Source organism: Coffea arabica, chromosome 1c, assembly GCF_036785885.1.
Source record: "Coffea arabica cultivar ET-39 chromosome 1c, Coffea Arabica ET-39 HiFi, whole genome shotgun sequence".
NCBI classification, from domain to species: domain Eukaryota; kingdom Viridiplantae; phylum Streptophyta; class Magnoliopsida; order Gentianales; family Rubiaceae; genus Coffea; species Coffea arabica.
Window position 1 is genome coordinate 11,794,559 of NC_092310.1, and position 19,793 is coordinate 11,814,351.

The window sequence follows — 19,793 nt, forward strand, 5'->3', positions numbered from 1 at the left end:
AAATATGTAAATGAAAATGTGCACGTGAGTGGGCAAGGTACGGTATGTGAAATGATAATATGAAGTGCATGTGTGCAAGTGATGATAAAAGTGTTCGTGTGCAAGTGAAGAAACATAAAGGTGCACGTGTGCAAAATGGGAGGAAAAATGAAAGTGTGATGAGGGTATAAAATGGTAGAGTGGATTTAAAAATGCATGAGTCTAGGGAATTCATGCATATTGGGTGCGGGGAGACCTAAATCGTGACTCAATTTGCCCTTTTATAGAGGGAATACAAGCGTGCTAAGGTTTAGAAAAAGCCACACTCGTCTATATCCCATATTTAAGGGGACTCTCAAGCAAATGAACCCTATAACTAGCATGAAATGCAAAAAATCCTAAAATGGAGGGAAAAGGGGTTCGAGGGGCATGCAAAATGATAAAACTAAAAAGAATGCATGACATGTAATGAACATGCAAACATGTACTAACGAGGGGAAATCCCTAAGGGTCTAGCGTTGAACTAACCCATTCTATGAATTCCGACTAGCGTTGGACTAGTGGAAACGTACATTCATCCATCACATTCATTCATGGCTATGGAAAGCGAGTAGACATGTCAATCACTTATAAACACGTAGCACATAACACTTAACATGCTCGACTAGATGCAAGATCCTAAGAAAACGATAACACATAGAACACAAGCATGCATATCACGCCAAGCAAATAAAGCAAAGAAAGCCCTATCTATTACATTAGGGAGACCCTACTACAATCTAAAAGGGGGAAAAGGAATAAAATAATTAAATCCCTAACTATTACAACTTTGGCATTCAAGTGCCTTTCGAATGATCAAAATTGAACTAAAAAGAAATATACAAACTAAAATCAATGAATAAATAAATGAAATACTAATAATAATAAAAAAAAACATTTAAGAGGCATACAATTTAAACACATAAGGTCACATAGGGCACGTAGAGTCAAATAAAGTAAGAAATAAGGGATTAGGGTGTACCTCCCTTGAATTGGCACTCCTAATGAGGAGAAATTATTTATTTGCCCTCCAAAATAATAAAAAAAAAAGTCAAGGCATCATTTTAATCAAAAGATAATCATGAAATTGAATCAATCAAATCATATAGACAACCCACATTCAAAAAGTCAAAAGAATACAAGACTTGATTGCAAACATTAACAAAATTTTGGGGTCACAATTAAATAGAAATAAAGTTTAGGGACCCAATGACAATTAAATTAAGGACCTAATCGAAAGAAACTGAAAGTTTTGACGGCCACAGTAGAGTTAAAGGAAAATACAGGGACTGATCTGCAAAATAGTTTTCTGGTTTCTTAATGGATCAAACCATTGGGCCATTTTTCTTATTTGCTTGGGCCAAAACCTTCCAAGCCCAACCGAAAACCCAAGGTAAGAGAAGTAAGCCAGTCTGCTACTTTGGCCCCAAAGATTAACCAACAAAACCGGTGGGCTTCTACCCCTTGGCCCAAACCAAAGCCCAAAAGAATAATAAACTAAACCCAAATCAAAAACCGTTAAACTCACCATCAGGACCCAATCCAAAAGTGTTAGATGTCAATTTTCTAAGCCCAAATAAAAAAAAACCAAAAAAAAAACAAGCCAACAACCCATTTCTAACCCAAACAAAATAGCCCAGATTTTTATCCCAAAACCAAACCAAACAAAACTCAATCCAACCCTCCAACTATTTATTCTAAAACCAACAATATAAAAATCTACTAAAACTTATTAAAGACTGATTATACTTTAAATTCCCAAAAATTATTTGCTCGAGAATAGGCTTGAAATATGGAAAGAGGATTGGATCCCAATAGGGGCAGAAATGGTTCTATTGCAAAAGTATTTGGGCCATAACGAAATCATCTAAAAGTCGAAGGGCCAAAACGAAATTTCAAACGATATTGCAAATCAGAATCGGAGCTTTCTTCTTCCTTTTACTTGCTGCAACTTACGAAACTCTAGGCTTCAGCAGCTTTACACGGCAAAAGTTGCATAAAACATCACAAAAATGCAACAACAAGAATGTAAAAACTCAACTTTAAAAATCATGGCTTCTTTCCCCTCCCCAACTGGTGAAATGCACGGATTCTGGCCAGCTTTGGGCTGGCCAGAATTCCTTTTAAACACATACAGAAAACACACCAAATTGATTCTTTTAGTTTGGAATTTCGTTCGGTCATTTTATCGAATAGCTACCGGGCGTTAAAAAATTTCAGCAAATCTTCATTCAATTGATGTCATAATCAGCCCAAAAATTCATCAGAAACAAAATTTTCAGTCCAAATCAACACATACATCATGTGTGCTCCGAATTGATGAGACCAATCAATCAGGAAATTTGCACAAAAAACGACGGCAGACCCATTTACAAGAAACTGAAATTTTAAAAAACAAATAGCTTACCGTGCTCCTGCTTGGTGAAATTCTGCTGATGGCGATGGAGGATCGATGGTGAGGTGGTGGCGGCTCCGGTTCTTGGGCAGGCCGTTGGTCACTTATTGATCTGGAGAAGAAGGGCTATGGCTGTGGGTGACTGCGATGGAGCTTGGAGGAGCGCGACAGCAACTGGCGCGCGATGGTGTCGATGGCAGACAACGGCAGCGGCGGATGCAGGCTGGTGGTCGTTTGGCCCTTCCAGATTTCTTTCTTCCTCGCTCAGACCCCTTTGTTTCCCCTCTGTTTTTCAGCCTTTCTTTGGTTCTGTTTTTTTCTTTTTGCTCTGTTCCTCGAGCCCCCAAACCCCTCTCGGCCTTCCTCAGCCTTTCTGTTTCAGCCGTAGCTCCTTCCCCATTTGTCCGTTGCCCTTTTCCTCACCAAGACATCCCCCCAGCTTCCTCCCAATTTTCCTACTCTCTCCGTTTTTGTCGATGCCTCCTTCTCTCTCTTTACTCTCAGTTTTTTTCTGGTTGCCTCTCTGTTTTTTTCTTGCTGTTCGTCGCCTCTCTTTCCATTTTCATTCGTCCCCTTTTGCTGTTTTTTTTTAGCCCCCCCCCCAAAACCTCTCTCGGCCTTTCTCTATTCTTTTTTCCCTTCCGTCAAAACTCCCCCTTTTTTTCACTCAGCCCCCCCTAGATTTTTCTTGTCGGCTGCTGCCAAATGCCACCTCCTATACACTTGTCTCATACTTCCTTTGACACTTGTCTAATGATTGTTTTGTACACTTGTTTAACATGCACACTTCCACCTATCCATACATTTTCCCTTACTTTTTGTCATTTTCATTTTTTTCAAAAATCAATTAAAAATAAGTTAACAATTTTCAAACCAAATTTAAGAGAATTAAAGCCACTTTTAACATCTTACAAAAATGAAAATGATGAATCTAACCCAATTAAAAAATAAATAAATAAATAATAAATGATAAAAAATGCAATTAAAAATAATCAAAATTTGGTGTTTACAGTTTGCCCCTCTTTGTCTGAGTTTTGAAAAAACTTGAGACAAAAAAGTAGACACCAAATACTTACCTGTGTTATTCGGTTGCGAACGTCTCGAACGATGGACGCTTTAGAAAATGGGGACTGACCCCTTTATCAAACTTTGAAATGGGACTGACTCAAACAAGAAAATGAAAACGGGACTGACCCGAACAAGTAATTTAAAACGGGACTGGCCCGAACAGGAATTCAAATGGGATAGACCCAGACAGAAATTTAAATGGGATAGACCCGAATAAAATGAAAAACATGAATTGAAGTGAGATGGAGTGTTGTTGGGATGGACCCATGTTTATTGGTGATGCAAATGAAAGAAGTGAAATGAAATGCTCACTGGCGGGACTAACCCAGCTCCAATAGCAATGAAAATGAAATGCTTACTGGCGGGACAAACCCAACTCCAATAGCAATGAAAATGAAATGCTAGTGAAGAAACTGTATAAGACTTGCTTGGAAAATTATCCAAAAATTTGCCCCAGTGTGACGAATTGGTCAGTGGAATTAAACCCGAGCCTGCCAAGATCGGAGGGATAAAACCCATGCCCAACGAAAATAAAAACGGTCAGTGGGATAAAACCCAAGCCTGCCGAGGATAAAAGCGGTCAGTGGGATAAAACCCGAGCCTACCGAGACTAAAAAGCGGTCAGTGGGATAAAACCCGAGCCTGCGGAAAATAAAAGCGGTCAGTGGGATAAAACCCGAGCCTGCCGAGAATAAAAAGCGGTCAGTAGGATAAAACCCGAGCCTGCAACCCGAGCCTGCCGAAAATAAAAAGCGGTCAGTGGGATAAAACCCGAGCCTGCCGAGAATAAAAGCGGTCAGTGGGATAAAACCCGAGCCTGCCGAAAATAAAAAGCGGTCAGCGGGATAAAACCCGAGCCTGCCATCCAATTGGTCAAGAAATTGAATTTGATTTGTCTAGAAACAAGCAATTAAATTTGATTTTCCAAGAAACAAGAATTTGAACTTGATTTTTGACTTTTAAATTTTTCTGATTTTTCGAGAGAATCTTTTTTCAAAAATAATTTGCCCCCAGTGTAGGGCCCTTCTCCCTTCTTTCTTCTCTTTCTTCGGCATCGGCCTTCCACATCACTAGATGCTCTTTCGTCGATTTGAACTATGAATACCTGCACAGGGGCTTACCAAAACATGACATGCACTCAAATTTTCATGAAAAGGACAGCGTGACTGATTTGAAAAATGCATTATTTGATTCTTGGACGAAATTCTCAATTGGACTACACAAATATTTGCCCCTGGGTGGGCTTGTTCTCACGAAATCTCATGAACAAAAAATTTGCCCCAGTATGGGCCATTTAATTGCAAAACTTGTTTGGATGATTTTCATTTATTGGAAAACTGTAAGAAACTATGTTTCCTAAAAGAAAATTTCATGATAAATTTCTTGAAGTAAAACCAAATCACAGAAGATTTCTTCCTTACCTTGGCATTGGTGCTTAGAGTAACGGGTCACCACTTCTGGTTGGTTCATCTTTCAGGACCAATCAAGTGGGCGCTATTTCTGATTTGAAAGTGGCTGAAGGAAATGGGAGGCCAAGATTTGTCTTTTTTTTTTTTTTCTCAAATCTATGTAATTCATTCCATATCACATCTTAGTGAAAGCAAAGAGTTTGTCACCCTTATTTCTTAAGAAAACTTAGTCAACATATAAGCTTCATGGGCTTGCAAAATTTTGGGTAGAAACGATAGCTTCAACACGCGAAAACTGGTTATACCCTTATGATCACAAATGATTGATAGATTTCTTACGAGCATAATCGTCACTTTGGATTGTCATGAAGGAATAAGTCAACGATGGACTTTATTAGCTTGTAATGTGGCTTGAAAACGATAGTTAAAGAATAAAACTTTCAAGGACATTGCACCGAAGATCGCATTTTTCAAAATTGCCCCTATTTTGAACTCAAAAAATCTCAGACTTTGTTTGCATTTTTTCCTCATCATTCACCAGGGACTTCAGCGTCGAATTTTTCTGCACTTTCCTTGCATTTACTTTTCTTGCTTTGCTTTTTGCCTCTTTTCCTTTCCCTCAACTTGGTGGATTTTTCACATGGTGAGTAGTGTCAACCCCATACCCAGGCAATTCAGAAATACAGCTAAAATTTCCGGCATCAGAAATTTTCTTGACAGGGCCATTGCAAAGAACAGAAGTCAGGACTTTCGGCTTTTGTAATGGGGTCAGGTGGGGTGCTTAGAAAAGTTAAGGCTTGAAAGCGGATTTCAAAAGCGGTTTGAAAAATCTGAGATCGCATTGTTGTGCCAACCCTATTTTAGGGTTAAATCAAAATTTGCCCCAGAGTTTATGCTCAATTGAGGCTTTTTCTCTTTCATTTTCTTTCTTCTTTTGATTTTTCAGCCTTCTGCCATTCTTTTGAACTTTCACAAAATTTTGCCCCAGTTTATTTTTTTAACTGAGGTCCTCTTTTCTTCTTTTGTTTTTGATTTTGTTGCCTTTCATTTTTTCACTTCTTGAAATTTTCCCTTTTCAACTCAAACTTACCCCAGTGTGGGGTTTGCGATTCTCAGGGGTTGCCAAACGAAATATTTTATTCTGAAAGCTCAAAAAGGGATAACTAGGGATAGAATGCTTGATCGGAAAAGAAGAGGGCCTGACTTTTATTCCGTTCCTTACAATAACTCTGAAAGGAAACTTTCATTAATGGGAAATTTCTAGCATGTATCTGAATTAATTGACTGAGGAAGACTCTCCATAAGTGGTTCGTCGGACAAAACCCTTCCTTTTCTTTTTCCTTTTCTTTTCAAAATTTCCCCAATTCGCGGTTCTCTTTCCCTTTTTTTTTTCAAAATTTCCCAATCTCCTTCCCCAAAATGGGGTGCGATCATATGTACACTTGAAAAGAACCACCAATTTTTTAGCTCAAATGAGGATGCAAGGGATGATCAGTGTTTAAGTTGTAGAAATGACGGCCAAAGCATCATTCTTACACTTCATGACAACCAAAGTAACGAAATGGTCATTGAAAATTCATTCCCCCTTTTTTTTATATTTGAAAATTTTTCAATATAGGGTAGTGATCATTAGGGCTCTTATTTGAAACGAAATTACTCTTTCAAAGGCTCAAATGGGAGGGCAAATGATAAAATGTGTATAGGTAGAGAAACGAATGCTCAAAGTATCATTCCAAATTTTCAAAACAAACAAGAATAATGCACATTTTTGCTTTCACTTAGATGTGAATTGAATCTGGTTAAACCAATAGGCATTTTTCAAGCAAGGATGGCCCCAATTTGCAATTTATCAATCAATGCGACTGATTTTATTTTGGTATTAAGTGAAGGTATCTCATTGGGGCTTTTGAGTGACCATTCACCTCTTTTCCTGAGCACTCTTATTGTATGGCTCGGATTGCCAATCGAGTGTAAGGATTTTAGGAAGCATATACTTGTGAATTTTCAGGCTGGAGGTTGAAAAAATCTCAATTTAGTTTTATTTTTCAAAATTCATCATGAAATCTCCAATGAGTAAGAATAAAGAATGAAATGTACATAAATATACACAAAACAATAATTGTCCAAAAATTTTATTGCTGAAAAAGTTTGAAACAAAAATTCCTCATTCCATTATGATACAAATGAGAAAAGAGAAATTTGTAAAAGATCTCCACATATACACTTTTCATCTCCTTTTCTTTTGGAACAAAATATATTAACAAATCAAATAAACAGGATTTTCCTTTGGAAACAATTACAAAATCTCTCAGAGGCTTTAGCGTAGAGCTTCCAGATAGATCATTTATGCTTTTATCGTAGGATCTGCCCAAGAATCAAATAATACTTGCAATTTTGACACTTTATTAGATCCAAGCTATCATCAGATATAGAAAAATATTTCACCTTATTGAAGCATTTTTTTTTGAATGCAGGGGAGGGGAAAAACAAAAGAAAAACACCCCGAGTTAGTAGGTAAAACTGCAAAATCGGTATGCATGTCCTATGGGGGAACCCTTTTTGTGCCAAGGGTAGGCCTAGCATGAAAATGCAATCCGCTAGAATAGGCACTATACAATACCTGATGGATCTGATCAACTCATTGAGTGAAAAATAATTTTGAAAAATATGGTCAATTGGAGAGACAAAAAGACATTTGTCAAAATAAGGACAATGTCCGAATGAATTGATCACAAATGCACGGGTTTGACCTTGACGAACTTCCTATCGAAGAGATTGGAATTCGTTTTGACAAAATTTCCTCAGTAAAGCGCGGGTCAAAACCCCAACTGATCAAATGACTGGATGCAAAGGATGGTTTTCTCAAAATCGACCAGGTTTCCCATTTTGAAATTGACATTGAAACCCTAATTGGTCAAACGGGTTGAATGGATTTTATTTAAAATCGACCGCATTACCCTAAAAAGGGGAACGTGTCAAATGAATTGAGTAAAATTTAAAAACTTACTCAAAATTGACCGAATCATCCTAAAAAAAGGAACTTGATCGAATGAAATTGAGAATTTTATTCAAAATGGATCGGATCATCCTAAAAAGGAAACTTGATCAAATGAATTAAATGAAATCGAGAATTTATTCAAAATTGACCAGATCGCCCTAAAAGGGTAAATTGATCAAATGAATGAAATAAAATTAGTGATTTATTCAAAAATTGGTAGAATGACCCTAAAAAGGGTAAATTGGTCAAATGAATTGACAATTTATTCAAAATCGACCGGATGACCCTAAAAAGGGTAAATTGGTCAAATGAATTGACGATTTATTCAAAATCGACCGGATGACCCTAAAAAAGGTAAATTGGTCAAATGAATTGATTGAAATTGATGATTTATTCAAAAATCGACCAAATCACCCAAAAAGGGTAAATTAGTCAAATTGATGATTTATTGAATGAATTGGCAAAATGGATTGGCTGAATTGTCCGGCCATTGGTTATTTCAAAATTATTGAGGTGCATTAGTCTATGACCTTCTAAAAATCAAATTTTGGCCTCAATTTATTTATCGTCTCAATAGGAGGAATCCTTTGTGAATTTCTTCAAATTAATGTCCTTCACGCAAGGGATTTTTACCAATTTTTGATAAAATGGCCAAAAAGTGATTATTAGATGCTCATATTCCAAAGATCACTCTATGAAAATGATTGGATCCTACCTTACCTTGTGCACTACCCCTTTGGATGGTACAAAATGTAAACGTGCAAGTCTCGTTGGATTAAGTATCCGAGACACAAGGTGGCTTATCCCTAACACGGGATCCCCTAAATGGCATTCCCTTTCTAGGGTTTAATGCATGATGCCAGTTATTAAAGCAATGTAAATATGCGACAAATACGGCCTAAAGGACATAAATAATGCATCGGGGGGAAAAGGTCTAAAAAATGAAATGTATTTATTGAAAATTAAGTGTAATAACTGAAATTTAAACATGTGAGCTATCTAGTGGGTAAGTCACTAAAAGAGTGCCAAAGAGGCCTCTTATTGCTAAGGCACATGAATGCAAGCTAAAAAAATAAAAGAATGGTTAGTGCAATTGATAATACACACAACATATTGGAAGCAATTAAGAAAAAGAAAATACAATAAAGCAAGTAAAAGGGGTGGAACCCCTTCCCTCGTGCCTAATGTGCTTAAAATAGGGTGAGACTGACTCTAACCTAGGAAAACGCTAATATGGATGCATGAGGCTGGGGTTCACTAATGCGACTAGACTCGATAAGGTTTAAAAGGTCCATCATTTGTAGACCATAGTTATGCACTTAAAGCTTTAACACAATCCCATGCTTAAGGAAAGGGGAAAATTTTTGTCTAGCCTTGGTTTCTGTTTATTTGGTAAGAAAACTAGAAAGATATGGTATCATGTTATAAAACTAATATAACATAATATAAAACTAATACTAATATGATATAAGATTTGTGTTGTTTATATGATGGACACTGTGCCTAAGAAAATCAAGAAAACTGATGAATTTAGAAAAGGAGGAAAGTAAGTAAGAAAGAAGAACTATTCTTTTATTTACTCAAATAATCTTGAATTTTGTATCATTGATACAAGAGAGGGTGACCTCTATTTATAAGGCAGTACAAAAAAGTTCAAAGTACAACAACTGACTATAATTCTTATCAAGATAGTGATAAGATCTTCTCGAACATAGTGACAAATTTATCATTTCTAAGATAGTGATTGGTTTATCATCTCAAAAATAGTGATGGGATAATGACTTACAAGAAGATACATCAATGTACCAATGAACCTTGCAGGGAGTTGAATATTTTAATGTATATCTTGAAAAGATAAATGAACATCTATATTTATCACTCTATTAATTTCATAACACTCTCACTTGGATGTTTATTACACAAAAAATATGCCTCATTAAAACCTTATTAGGGGAAATCCTGGAGAAAAAAATCTTAGTGAAGAAAAAAGAGTACACTATTCTTGTCTATTAATTTCTTCCCCTAACGCAAACATTATTTGTGATCTTTTAATTGACGTATTGTAATATTTTTCACCAATTTCTCAAGTGTTGCAATCAGTTATGCCTTGATAAATAAATCTGTCATAGTATCACTTGATTGAATTTGTGCCACATCAAGTTTACTATTCTTTTGCAAATCATGAGTAAAGAAGAATTTTGGTAAAATATATTTCATTATACCTCTTTTAATATATTTTCCTTTTGATTGAGCTATACTTGCTACATTTTCTTCATACAATGTAGTTAGAGGATTTTCTGTCTTAGAAGATAACCCACAATTCTTCCAGATATAACGGGTCATTGATTTTAACCAAATATATTCTTGACCAGTATCATGAATTGCTATTATTTTAACATGATTTAGAGAAGTGACAGCTATTGATTGCTTTGTAGATCACCACGAAATAGCTGTACCACCACATGTAAAGATATGGTTCGTTTGAGGTCTTACTTTTTGTAGGTCAGATAAATACCCAACATCAATATAACCACGTAATTCAAGTTGAGATTATCTAAGTAAAATAAGCCAAGATCAATTATTCTTGAAGATAGCGAAAAATATGTTTAATACCATTCCAATGTCATTTTGTAGAAGAGGAACTAAATGTTGCTAATAAATTCATTACATATGATATATTTGATCTTGTATAATTCACAAGATACATTAGTGCCCCAGTTACATAAGAGGTACTTTATGATCAAGTATCTCTTCATCTATCTCTCGCAGTCTAAAAGATCTTTATTAGGATCAAATGACCAGACAACCATTGGGATACTAAATGAATGTGTTTTATCTATATAAAAACCACTTTAATACCTTCTAAGTATAAGCAGTTTGGTGGACAAAAATTCCACTTTATAAATGGTCAATTTGTAAACAAAGGCAAAATTTAGTCTTCCAATATATTTGATCTCAAATTCTATCTTTAAATATTCAATAGTCTTTTGGAACTCTTCAAGAGATCCAACCAAATTAAGATCATCAATATATACTGCAATAATTATAAAATTTGACCCATTTTTTCTTTATAAAAGCTCATAGGCATATTGGGTCATTGGTGTAACCTTCTTTAATCAAACGGTCACTGAAACGATTATACCAAATGTCTTTAGGATTTGTATTCAGTGAATATTTGATTCACATACGTCCAGATTACTTAAATCCATACAAAGACCTTTGTAATTTAATAGAATAAATATCTTTAGAATCTGTACACGCTTCAGACATGTTAAATCCTTCAAGCATTCTCATATAAATATCATTATCAAAATTTCCATATAAATAAGAAGTGGCTACTTTCATTAGATGCATATTTAGTTGTTCATGTATTGCTAAGTTCATAAGGTATCTAAATGTGATCACATCTACTATAGGTGAATGCATCTCATCATAATCAAATTCAGGTCTTTGTGAAAATTCTTGGAGCTACAAATCTATCTCACAATTTCATTTTTCTCATTTCTTATAAACACTCATTTATATCCCACAGGCTTTACAACTTCTAGGTGTATGGCCTAAGGTTCCAAAAACTTTTCATTTTGCTAGTGAATCTATTTTAAATTGAATCATTTTGGCCAATCATTTCTATGCCAACATTTATCAACTGATTTAGATTCATGATCCTCGTTATCTCCCATAATAGCAAGTGCTATGTTATACATAAAAATATTTATTTCTATTCATTTGGACTTTAGTTTTAAATTTTCTATGATTTCATTCTCTTCAAGAGTAACCTCTTTAAGAGAAATTTTTTCATATGACATTTATTTAATCTCCAGAGATATTTGAAATCAAGATGTCTATTTAAGGTAGGCTGATCTTAAATTCATTTCTGACACTTGTATGTATCCTTCAAGGACATCAATTTTAACCAAAATATTTTCTGTAAGAATATTTGATTTAATAACTCTTGTAGAATCTGTAAATATATCTATAATTGCCTGCAAAGAAATAATCTTTTGAATTTTCAGTTCACATTATTTCGTATGAGAATCAAGGAAATCCAATGAATTTTTTAAAGTGATTTCCTTTTTTGATTGATCATTTGCTTCCCTTAATATCAGAAATTATAACTCATCACAAAATCAATGAATCATTCAATAAATAAATCACCCATTAATATTTCATGATGTCTAATTGTAAAGGGTGATTCATACCCGACATAGATTTTCAAATTTCTGTTAGAGTCACACATAATATAAAGTGGTATGTATGAGTACTTGTCGACTCTTAAAATCATGTAATTTTTTCTCTACACAATTTCAATTGAGAAGTAATTTTGAAAATTGCAAAATTATATTCATCAATTGATTTAAAATCTTGCAACCATGGGTAAATTTAACATACTAAGATTTTGAAAGAACGATTATGTTTAGGTAATCAAATCTTTTTCTTTTAATTATTTCAAAGAACAAGTGAATCCTCAAGCATAATGGATTTTCTATAATAGTGTCTCCAAAATTGATTGCATCAGGATGTATTGTAAATGAATAGAATTGAAAGAATAAATATTACCTCAAAGATGCTTAAAAGTATATGTTTGTGTTTAGTGATTGTTCAATAGTAGGCAATAGTACTTTATGATTATTCAAAAGTTAGTCATAAGAAATTGAAATAATTTGTAAAGAAGAACTCATCTCAAGGAGAGTTTTAAAATTGAAAATACGTGTTCAACAACGACAATCATTTGAAATCGAAACTTATATTTGATTGTTCAAAAGTAAAGTCTTGTGTGCATCATGTTGGCTCATAGGTAAAGACTCATTTCACTTTTGCTTAGAAGTAGCGACTCACACTGATAATGTGTTATGAAACTAATACTAATTTGATGTAAGATTTGTGTTATTTATATAGTGGACACCATGCTAAGAAAATCAAGAAAATTGATGAACTTAGGAAAAGAGAAAAGTAAACAAGAAAGAACTATTTTTTTTATTTACTTAAATGGTCTTGCTGGGGATCAGGAAGAACCAATGGAAGATTCTGAGTGAAAGGAGAAGGTTGTGGGGAAGTAGATTTATGATTGCTGGGGACTTCAACGATATTTTGTCTAATGAGGAAAAATGGGTGGAGCAGCTAGAGAGGAGAGGAGCTATAAGGATTTCAAGGACCTTATGGATAAGAATAACCTGATAGACATAGGTTTTGAAGGTCACCCTTGGACTTGGAGCAATCACTAGGATAATGAAGGAGCGGTAAGGCAAAGATTAGACAGATGTTTGGGTAGTTTTGAGTGGTTCTAGACTTTTGAAAAGGCAAGATGCCAGCACATTGACACTTATGCCTCTGATCATAGTATACTATGCTTAGACACAGAAATAGAAAAGGAAAAAAAGAAGAAAATATTTTACTTTGATAAAAGATGGCTTCAAAGGGAATGGGTGCATCGGGTTATGGAGAGAGCTTGGCAGAAGGAGGAACCTAGCTCACACATGTTCAAGGTCACTAAGAAGGTCAGAAACTGCAAAGTTGAACTACTAAAATGCAGAAATACCTTCCAAGCAAATTCTAAAAGAAGGATTGAGGAGATTACAAAGGAATTGGAAGGAGTGAAAGAATCAGATTCTGTGAACAGAAAGGAGAAAGTAACTGAGCTCAAAGCCCAGTTAAAAGCAGCTTACACAGAGGAAGAAAATTTCTGGAGCCAAAAAGCTAGAATTAACTGGCTGAAAGTAGGAGATAAGAATACAAAGTATTTCCATGCCCATGTGAAGGGGAGAAGAACAAATAATACGATCAGGAAATTGCAAAAGGAGAATGGCTCATGGAGAAAAAATGAGGAGGAGTTAGTCTCAAAAATTTCAAACTTCTTTAGAGAGTTGTTTACTAGTAGAGGGAGGACAGATATGTCAAAGATTCTAGAGGGTATTCCCCACTCCATAACTCAAGAAATGAACACTAAGCTAACTAAACCTGTAGAGGAGGATGAAATCAAAACAACACTTTTCTCCATGCAGCCTAATAAAGCTCTCAGACAGGATGGCATGTCTCCTCGTTCTTTCTAAGGTTATGGAGCATTATCAAGGGGGATGTCATCCCTGCTATGCAATCCTTTTTTAGCTCTAGTTTTATGCTTAAATCTGTCAATCACACTGTCATTTCTCTCATCTCCAAAGTCCTGAACCCAACTTGCTTGAAAAACTTTAGACCTATTAGCCTGTGCAGTTTGATATTCAAAATGATTTCCAAAATACTGGCCAATAGACTGAAGCCTGCTCTAGACAAATGCATAAGCAACACTCAATCTGCTTTCATCCCAGATAGGCAGATTTTAGATAATGTGATCCTAGCCCATGAGTACATGCACTACCTCAAAAATAAAAGGCAAGGAAAAGAAGGATACATGGCAATCAAGTTAGACATGGCTAAAGCCTATGATAGAGTGGAGTAGCATTTTTTGCAAGCAATGATGTAGAAGATGGGCTTTTGTGCAAAAATGATCAACTGGATTACTAGTTGCATGAAGACTGTCACATACTCTTTTAACTGCAATGGGGAAACTAAGGCTTTGTAACACCAGGTAGGGGAATAAGACAGGGAGACCCCTTGTCTCCCTACCTTTTTTTAATCTGTTCAGAAGGTTTCTCTAATTTATTGAGAAAAGCAGAGGCAAGGAATGAGATAAAAGGACTGAGGATTAGCAGGCAAGGCCCTATCATTACTCATCTCTTCTTTGCAGATGATTCCCTCATTTTTTGTAAAACTAGCATGCAACAGGCCAATGAAATCATGAAGATTCTCAAAACCTATAAAAAGGCTTCAAGACAGCTTATCAACCTTGATAAATCTATTGTATTCTTTAGTAAAAATATGCCCTTAGAGCAAAGGAAAGAAGTATGTAGCTCATTCGGGGGGGGGGGGAATGGCAGAAATGAAACAAAGGAAATATTTAGGCCTCCCAATGGTGATATCTAGAACAAAGGACTAGATATTTGGCTTTATCAGAAAAAATATATAGAGAAAGCTTCAGGACTGGAAAAACAAGCTACTTAGCAGAGCAGGCAAAGAGGTAATGCTAAAGGTAGTCTCTATGGCAATGCCTCCTTATGCGATGTCCTGCTTTAAACTGCCAAGGAAGCTGTGTAAAGATATTATTGCTGCTATGGCCAATTACTGGTAGGGAGAAACAGATGGTAAAAACAAAATGCATTGGCTGTCTTGGAAAAAAATGGCACTAAAGAGAACTGAAAGAGGGTTGGAATTCAAGGACCTAGAAGCTTTCAACAAGGCATTGTTGGGCAAGCAGATTTGGAGGATTCTAACTAAGCCAAACCTATTGATCAGCAAAGTGCTGAGAGCTAGGTACTTCCCTAAGGATTCCATATTCAAATGCAAGCCTCATAAGAATGCCTCTTGGATTTGGCAAGGTCTACTAGGAGCCAGAAGCTTAATTGAAAAAGGTTTGATCAAAAGGATTGGCAATGGGAGAAGTACAAACATTTGGGAGCATAAAAGGATTCCTAGATCAATTTCTAGCAAGCCTGCTTCCCCAAGACCCCTCAACAGTGACTTAAAGATGGTGCATGAGCTAATTAGTCATAAAAGATGGAACAGAAACACCATCTTTAGAACCTTCAATAAGAGTGATGCAGAGAGGATCTTGAACGTTCCTTTAAGTTTGACAGGCAGGGAAGGCGATTACTTTTGGCAACACAATGCGGCAGGATCATATACAATCAGCTCAGGCTACAAACTCCTGATGGAAGACAGTGCTAGTACAGAGAAAGGAAAAACAGGTGAAATTGGTCCAAGTGTAATAGAAGGAAGCAAACAGATCAAGCAGATGTGGAACACTCTCTGGAAGCTCAACATAAAACACAAAATCAAGCTTTTCATATGGAAATGCATTAAAGATGCATTGCCAGCTAGAGAAGCTATCTTCAGAAGGACAGGAGTGGGAGATCCAGTGTGCAGATCCTGTGGGGAGGGCCTGGAAACAGTGGAACATCTACTTCTGAGCTACCCGAACACTTTGAAAATATGGAAGGCGGCCCCTATACAATGGGATGGAGCTAAAGATCAATAAGGAGACTTCAAACGCTGGTGGAGTAAAATCTCAGAGGCAAGGAGAAGACCAAAAGGGGCACAACATATGGGACTGACTGCTAACATTTTGTGGCAAGTGTAGAAAGAAAGAAACAAAAAGGAATTTGAGAACCAAAACAGGTGTCCACCAGTGAAGACAATAGACAAGGCTCATAAAGAGTGGCTCGAACAAGAGGAGGTAGAGAAAACTAAGGACAGAATGAGCATAAGAGAAACAACATTCAATCATGAAGAACAACACCAAGATCAGGAATCTGAGGGGACCATAGTACTAGAAGTGACTACAACAAGCCAGCACAGACAGGTCTCACTGGGAATTGGAGTTATAGCTAAGATACATCCAAACACAAGAATTGCGGAATGGCGCTGAAAGAGAGAACTCTGGGAAACAAAGTCTTAGACGAAGCGATAGCATTTAAACTTGTCTTAAGCAAAGCTCTTGAACAGCAGTGGAGTAGGATTAAAATTCTCTCTCACAACAAGCAGTTTCTGAGACAATTAAGGCACTAGAGCCCCTCAGACAGTAGAGTAGCAACCGTGATTGATGACATTGCTGATATGTAGAAGATATTTCGCATGTGCTCTTTTTGCTTGGTTAGCGAAAACAATATGGAAAATAGTAAAAGATTAAGTTCCTATGGCTCAGGCATTCTTTTGGATGAGGAATGGTATTTTTCTTAGTGCCATTGAGCACTAGTTGTACAGCTCTTCGAGCCTTTGCTCACACATGTAAATTCCCTTTATAATGAATGAAATGATCCTATCGTTTCGAAAAAAATAAATAAATAAATGGTCTTGCATTCTGTATCACTGATATAAGAGAATGTGACCCTTATTTATAGGGGAATACAGTAGAGTTCAAATTAGATCAACTAACTATAATTCTTATCATCTCGTTTTGATGTGTATAGGATGAAAAATGACCAAAATATCTCTAATTAGTCAATTCCCTATTTCGGCTTTTAACAACAAAAATGCCTAATTATATTTCAACAATTTTGGGACAAACTCAAATCTCAAGAGGGATAATATATTAGAAGCTTCAATGTACTTAATTAATTAATTCCAATGGAATAATGGTTAATTCTCTAGAAAATGTGTAACATGATTTATTATGACAAGTTTGTCATCTTGAACTAGTGATGGGTTTATCACCTTGAAAATAGTAATAGATTTACACCTTAAAAATGATGATATGATAATGAATTACGAGAAGATAATATCAATGAATCTTGTAGGGAGATGAATATTCCAATATATTATTACTATACTAAGTGTGCGAGTTGGAGTTACTACAGTACCTATGGACCATTTATCTAGTAATTTCGAGCAACTTGAGTACCATTTTCATAAGCAGATAGACTGGTTATTCAATTTCGACAATTCTAGTGGCATTTCATTGGAAGTTGCCTGGACTTGCCCTCCTGCTTCAGAGTTCAAATCCTAGAATTCTTTCCCCTCTTCCTCTCTATTACAACCATGGCGTCCTCTTGTCTTGGTGGAGGGCCATATGCTAAGGAATGGCAACGGGGCGGGTTTTATCCATATGTCAAGGGACCTCTCCCCTGCTAATAGGTTGCATTTTTGCCATTAATTTTATAATTAATTTCCTTTTTCTGTGGGGGTCGACGGGGAGGGAGGACCGTTATCATTGGATCCGATGGGATCAGTTGTGCTTTCCGAAGGAGGAAGGGGGAGTGGGGTTCAGATTACTCCGGGATGTGTACACAGCCTTTTCTCATAAGTTATGGTGGAAGTTTCGCACAGGATCTTCTCTCTAGGCCTCATTTTTAGGAGCAAAATACTGTTGACATTGTCATCCGTGTCAGGTAGAGTATAGCGCAGGGTCGTCGCCTACCTGGAAACGGATGGTTAACGTGAGCTGTCATGCGGAGCTATCCATGCGCTGGTTGGTATATGCGGGTACTTGTGATTTCTGGTATGACAACTGATTGGGTACTGGGGCACTTTTCCTTAGAGCCCCGGTCAACGAGACGTTGACTTTTCGGGACTTTATCAGAGATACGAGGTGGGATTCAGTGTTACTAGCCCAGTACCTCCTGAGTGACATCATGACATTGATTTTACAGTAGCCAACTCCTGAGGAAGAGAAGCCGGACGAGGTTGTCTGGATGCCCACGGCTTCTGGACAATTCTCCTTATCCTCTGCTTTCCATGAGGTAAGGCAAGCTCGGAATGCCTCCTGGATCTTTGCGCGCATTTGGCCTCCTCAAATTCCATTGAAAGTATCCTTCTTTATGTTACGGCTTCTGAGGGGGAGACTGCCGTTAGATGACGTACTGGGGAAGTTTGGTGTCCAAGGTCCATCAAAATGCTTTTGTTGCCTTTCGTCGTAAGGGGAGTCTATTGAGCATCTTTTTGCAATAGGTCAGCTAGCCAAGGCGGTCTGGGATTCTTTTGGAGTCCCTTGTGGAATACTTTTGCCTCAAGTTCCACTACGCAATAGACTAGTTGCGTGGTGGTTTTCTTCACGCAGAAATTTCAGGAGTCTTTAGGGACTAAGTTGAAATTTAGTACTGCGTACCATCCCCAAATCGACAGGCAGTCGGAAAGGACAATTCAAACTTTGGAGGATCTGCTGAGATCGTGTATACTGGATTTTGGAGGTAAATGGAACCAATATATGACCTTAGTAGAATTTGCGTATAACAACAGCTATCAAGTCTCAATCCAAATGGCACCTTATGAAGCGCTGTACGGAAGAAGGTGTCGATCTCCGATTCATTGGGATGAAGTTGGAGAAAGGAAAGTTATGGATCCAACAGCGATACCTTGGATACTAGAAGCCCAGGAAAAAGTGAAATTAATTAGAGAAAGGCTTCAAGCTGCCCAGAGTAGACAAAAGAACTATGCTGACACGAGAAGGAAAGACTTGGAATTCGAAATAGGAGACAAGGCTTTCCTACGAGTTAAACCCTTGAAGAGCGGAGTAGTATCCAAGAAAGGTAAGAAGCTAAAGCCAAGGTATATCGGACCTTTCGAAATTTTGAAGCGAGTCGGGAATGTAGCATATCAGTTGAAATTACTTGCAAGCATGGCTAAAGTTCACGACGTATTTCATGTCTCCATGCTTAGGAAATATCACCCCGACCCAAACCATGTGCTGTAATTGGAAGGAATAGAAGTAGATGAGACATTTGCCTATGAAGAAGGGCCAGTTCAGGTTTTAGATAGAGAAGTGAAGAAGCTGAGAAATAAGAAAATTCCTCTGGTAAAGATTCTACGGAGAAATCATGGACTTGAGGAAGCAACTTGGGAGTTAGAAGAAGAAATGCAGAAAAAGTACCCCGATTTATTTCTTTAGGAAGTGTGAATTTTGAGGACAAAATTCTTTGTAAGGAGGGGAGGATGTGAGAACCCTGAAAATATATATACAAATATCATTTCATATTTCATTTGCATTTTTAATTCATTAGTAAACTATAGTATTACTTTCACTTGTTTCAAAATAAGTGCGTAAAAACACTTTTCATGAAAGGAATAATATAATTTTTCTAAGACATGAAATTTCTTGGTTTTGCTAGACTAAATTAATACTTTTAGAGTTAGAATAAATTTTAGCACCTCAACATAAAATATTAAAGTACATAGTTTTATTATGCTAAATTAATATCACCTGAGTGGATTAATTTTACTACCTTAAAATAAATTACTTGAAGTCCAATAATTAATTCTAATTAGTGAATAACGTTAAATACTACCAAAAATTCTCACGATAGGACGAAGCCGATAAATTTTAGGTAAAAACAATGCAAGTATACTAAATACGTGTAGGACGTAAAAATTTCGATAATTG